The sequence below is a fragment of the Triticum urartu genome, chromosome 5A (assembly GCF_056163025.1).
Source record: "Triticum urartu cultivar PI428250 chromosome 5A, HENAU_Tu73, whole genome shotgun sequence".
Taxonomy (NCBI): domain Eukaryota; kingdom Viridiplantae; phylum Streptophyta; class Magnoliopsida; order Poales; family Poaceae; genus Triticum; species Triticum urartu.
Window position 1 is genome coordinate 125,103,991 of NC_141877.1, and position 5,836 is coordinate 125,109,826.

The window sequence follows — 5,836 nt, forward strand, 5'->3', positions numbered from 1 at the left end:
AGCATCAAGCGTCCCCTAGTTCGCCGGAAAGCCATGGTGCGCCGCAAGATCACTTACTACAAGATGCTGACGTCGGAGCGCCGCGCAGAAATCGCGGCAGCGGTCGGCGCCATAGACCTCCGTTCCCAAGCTCGCTTTGCGGCGGGCTAATCCCCGAGTTCTCTGGATCCAAGATACGAGGAGGAGGAAGCCGATCCAATGTTCATGGCGGAGGTCGCGGCGCAGAAGGCGCCCGATGGGTATGAGACGATGGACGTCGACTTCGTGCCGGTGTCCGAGTCCCCCATGGTGCAAGCGGACCAGCGGTTCAACATGGCGATACTAAAGGAGGACCGGGAGGCAGAGGCTGATAACCCACAAGTATAGGGGATCGCAACAGCCTTCGAGGGTAGAGTATTCAACCCAAATTTATTGATTCGACACAAGGGGAGCCAAAGAATATTCTCAAGTATTAGCAGCTGAGTTGTCAATTCAACCACACCTAGAAACTTAGTATCTGCAGAAAAGTGTTTAGTAGCAAATTAATATGATAGTGGTGGTAGCGGCAACAAAAGTAAAGACAACAAAAGTAATGTTTTTGGTATTTTGTAGTGATTGTAACAGTAGCAGCGGGAAAGTAAATAAGCGTAAACCAGTATATGGAAAACTCGTAGGCACCGGATCAGTGATGGATAATTATGCCGGATGCGGTTCATCATGTAACAGTCATAACATAGGGTGACACAGAACTAGCTCCAATTCATCAATGTAATGTAGGCATGTATTTCGTATATAGTCATACGTGCTTATGGAAAAGAACTTGCATGACATCTTTTGTCCTACCCTCCCGTGGCAGTGGGGTCCTATTGGAAACTAAGGGATATTAAGGCCTCCTTTTAATAGAGAACCGGAACAAAGCAATTCTACATGAACTCCTCAAACTATGGTCATCACCGGGAGTGGTCCCGATTATTGTCACTTCGGGGATGCCGGATCATAACACATAGTAGGTGACTATAGACTTGCAAGATAGGATCAAGAACTCACATATATTCATGAAAACATAATATGTTCAGATCTCAAATCATGGCACTCGGGCCCTAGTGACAAGCATTTAGCATAGCAAAGTCATAGCAACATCAATCTCAGAACATAATGGATACTAGGGATCAAACCCTAACAAAACTAACTCGATTACATGATAAATCTCATCCAACCCATCACCGTCCAGCAAGCCTACGATGGAATTACTCACGCACGGCGGTGAGCATCATGAAATTGGTGATGGAGGATGGTTGATGACGACGATGGCGACGGATCCCCCTCTCTGGAGCCCCGAACGGACTCCAGATCAGCCCTCCCGAGAGGTTTTAGGGCTTGGCGGCGGCTCCATATCGTAAAACGCGATGATTTCTTCTCTCTAATTTTTTTCTCTCCGTAAGCAAATATATAGAGTTGGAGTTGGCGTCGGAGGGCATCCAGGGGGCCCACGAGGTAGGGGGACGCGCCTTAGGGGGGCGCCCCCCACCCTCGTGAACAGGGTGTCGGCCCCCTGGTCTTCATCTTTGGCGAGAATTTTTTATTATTTTTTCTAAGATGTTCCGTGAAGTTTTAGGTCATTCCGAGAATATTTGTTTTCTGCACATAAAACAACACCATGGCAATTCTGCTGAAAACAACGTCAGTCCTGGTTAGTTCCATTGAAATCATACGAGTTAGAGTCCAAAACAAGGGCAAAAGTGTTTGGAAAAGTAGATACGACGGAGACGTATCAACTCCCCCAAGCTTAAACCCTTGCTTGTCCTCAAGCAATTCAGTTGACAAACTGAAAGAAAGAAAAACTTTTACAAACTCTGTTTGCTCTTGTTATTGTAACTATGTCAAGCCAGCATTCAATTTTTCAGCATAGATCATAACTAACCACATTTGCAATAATTCGCAGGTCTCATAATTACTCATATCAATAGCATAATCAACTAGCAAGCCATAATAATAAATCTCGGATGATAACACTTTCTCAAAACAATCATAATATGATATAACAAGATGGTATCTCGCTAGCCCTTTCTGAGACCGCAAAACATAAATGCAGAGCACCTTTAAAGATCAAGGACTGACTAGACATTGTAATTCATGGTAAAAGAGATCCAGTCATAGTCATACCCAATATAAATTAACAGTGATGAATGCAAATGACAGTTGTGCTCTCCAGCTAGTGCTTTTTAATAAGAGGGTGATGACTCAACATAAAATTAAATGGATAGGCCCTTCGCAGAGGGAAGCAGGGATTTGTAGAGGTGCCAGAGCTCAGTTTTGCAATAGAGATAAATTGTATTTTGAGCGGTATACTTTCATTGTCAACATAACAACTAAGAGATGGCGATATCTTCCATGCTAAACACATTATAGGCGGTTCCCAAATAGAATGTTAAAGTTTATACTCCCTGTCACACCCTAGCTAGTTCAAGCATTAGAATGTGCATCGTGTCTAAATTCTTCTTAAATTTGAATTGGGGAAGACAGAACCCCCAACACCCCCCTGGAAACAACTAGGGTTTACTAAAATTATTTTCAATGAACCTGAAATGCCCTTCTAAAATGTTCACCCTCTTTGTCTTAGGTTAGAACCTCTGGCAAAATTGGTGCACAACTTTCTAGGTCATCAGAAGGCCATTGAATTAAATCATAAGTATTTGAATTTGGGCATTTAAATGCTATAAAATAATTTAAATGCTCAAATACTTCTGGGAGTAAATGTTTCCTGTTGGAAATAATCTAAACAGAGGCCACATTTATTTTCAGGATTTTTGGAAATGTTCTAGTATTTTAAATAAAGCTAAACAGTTGCAGTTTAATAGAAAACAGAAACTAAATCAAAAAAAAGGAGAAAGAAGCCCACCTAGGCCTTACCTGGCTCGGCCCAGCCTACTGGCTCGGCCAGTCACCCCCTACCTCGCGCCAGGAGGCAGGGGCGCGTGCTCGCCGCACGCCGGCCACGCGCCGGCCACCTCCTGCTTCTGCCGACGTCGGGAGACGCCCAGAGGATGCCACGCGACCCCCACGTCTCCCTCTCATCCTCTCTCACTTTCCCCCTCGTCTCCCTCATCCTCTCCCGCGATGGCTGAGCGCGTCCCTCGCCACCGATCGCCGTAGTTGCCACCACAGCCACTCCCTCGCCTCTCCGACGAGCCCATTAGCTCCGCCTCGACTCCCTCGTCCTCCCCACCGAGCCACGCTTCGCGGGAAGCCCTGCTTCGCCGCCTTCGCCCTCATCTTCAACCTCGGGCACCTGAGCCATCTCCGGTCGATTCACCGCCGCCAGGACCTCCCGAGCTCGCTGACCCCCTCTCCGACTCCGCTGTGAGCTCCTCTTCCTTTCCCCCTAGCCCCCGTGCTCTTTTGGCCCCTGTAGCCGCCGTTTCCATCGCACCCGAGAGCTCCTCGCCGCCGGCCATGTCGCCATCGTGGCTACGGCCGTGCAAGCATGCGTCCGAGCGCCTCACCGTGCTCAGTGCAGCACCAGGAACCCGTAGCCACCACCAGCTCTTCCTCCCGTGCACCGTAGCCTCGAAACCGTCCTCACCCGACTCCGGCGACCGCCAAGCTCGTCGCCGGCGACGTCTCCGGCCACCCCGAGCCCAACTACCACCACCAAACGCTGCGGCTCGTTCCCAGCTACCCGTAGATAGTCTCCGCCGTCGATTTGGTCGCCTGAGGGCGTTTTCCGAAGCCCTCCGCCGTCTCGGCCTCGCCGGCGACTCAACACCGGCGGGATTAGCCCTGTTGACTGGTGGTTTGACCACTGACGTGGACTGGGTGGGCCCAGGTTGACTCCTTTGAGTCAATGACAAGTGGGCCCCCCTATGCTAATTATCCAGATTAGTTTCTAACTAAAATTAGTTAGTTTAATTAGTATAGTCACTGACTAGTGGGCCCCGCCCAGTAATTAGGCTAACTAAACGTAGTTAGTGCACAGAGTCACTGACCAGTGGGCCCCACCAGTCAGGTTTGACCTGGGCTGGCGCCTTTGACCTACTGAGGTCAGCATGACGCAATGCTGACGCAGTAATGCATTTTCTGGATTTACTTTTATACAGGAAATTCTAGAAAATAGTTCAAACTTCAAAAATTCATAGAAATTCAACCGTAACTCCAAATGAAATAATTTATATATGAAAAATTATCAGAAAAATTCAATCTATCCATCTGTAATGGTTTCATGCATGACAAAGCAAGTTTACCTTGCTGTTTAAGCAGAATAAGGAAATGCACTATTAAGGCCATGTTTAATGAGCTAATATTTGAATCTTTGATTCAAATGAGTTCATTTCTTTCTGTTATAGCTTGCATTAGGCCAAGACACATTCATATTGCCATGTCATAGCATGCATCATATTGTTGCATATCGTCATGTGTTGATTGTGTTCCGATGTGTTCTTCGTGGTAGGTTCTGCCTCCGAGGATATTCACGAGTATCCAACTGAAGGGCAGTATCCACTACCACTCCATCAGGCAAGCAACCATTGATCATTTCGATACAAACCCATGTTCTCGCTTCTGCTCCTGTTTACTGCATTAAGACAACGCGATTCAAACTGCTGTGTGCTACGGTAGTTGAACCCTTATCCTCTGCATGACCTGTCATTGCCACAGTAACTAGATGAAACCCACTAGCATGTGTAGGAGTTGATTGAGCCATGTATGTGATTCCTACCTTGCTATGCCTGCTATGCCTAGAGTTGTGTCAGGTCTGGTTCATCTGGGGGATGGGCTGGAGTGAAATGCTTATGTCGGTAATGTGAGGAATGTGTTGAACATGCTTTGGTAAAGGAATCGATGAGAGGCCATGTAGGAGTACATGGTGGGTTGTTTCATTGAGGCCGCCCCTAAGAACTGAGATCTGTATGCGTGATTTAAGATTTAGCTACTACCACACATTGGGCCCTGAAATATGACCCCGCTCGACTTACTGACCCCTCTCGCCTCTGTCCAGGAGTTGCAACTAGTCTCTGGTGTTTGTAGGACATGTGTTGGCGGCCGTGCATAGCGCTGACCCTAGGGGTGGGCTATGATGCGGTAGATACACCGTGGCCGGGTATGCCGGGCGCCCGTTTGGCGTCTCGGGACCCTGTACACATCGTTTGGGGCCGTTGAGGACACCCCGGCCGGATTTCCTTGCGGATGGAACCTGAATAGGCGATAAACCTAGACTAGAGAATTGTGAGGTTAGTCAGGTTGTGGTCTACACCCACGTCGGTTTTCGCTTGCAGTCTACCGAGCACATGTCGTGTGCAGACGCTAAGTGGTGGAAACATGTGTGACGAAGTACACCCCTGCAGGGTATAAAACTATTCGAATAGCCGCGTCCGCGGTAAAGGACTACTTGGTTGCCTATACAGTTCATAGACAAGTTAATGGATACTACTAAAAGACTCAAGATAAGTGTGAGTAACGAGGATGGCCCTCTCGTAGGATGACGAGGGAGGATCCCCGGTAGAGTATTGTGTTGGTGAGTAGTGGACTCGTGTGCGAAAACTATTTTACTGGTGGAGTTCCGTAGGATAGCTTAGCCAAGAGTCAAAGCTGGCTTGCTGCATCAACCCCACCGCCTTCTTGAGAATAAGCATGTATAGTAGGTTCTGATGTAAGACTTGCTGAGTACCTTTGTACTCATGTTTGCTTATTTATTGTTTTCAGACGACAACACTGCCCCCTCCGATGGGTTTTATGTAGACCTTGACGTCGACGAGTGACTAGCCACCCAGGTGGTGATCCTGGCCATGGAGGGCCCTATGTAGATAGACAGGCTTCGAGAAGCCTTCTTTCTTTCTAGAGTCTGTACTCAGACTAGTTGCTT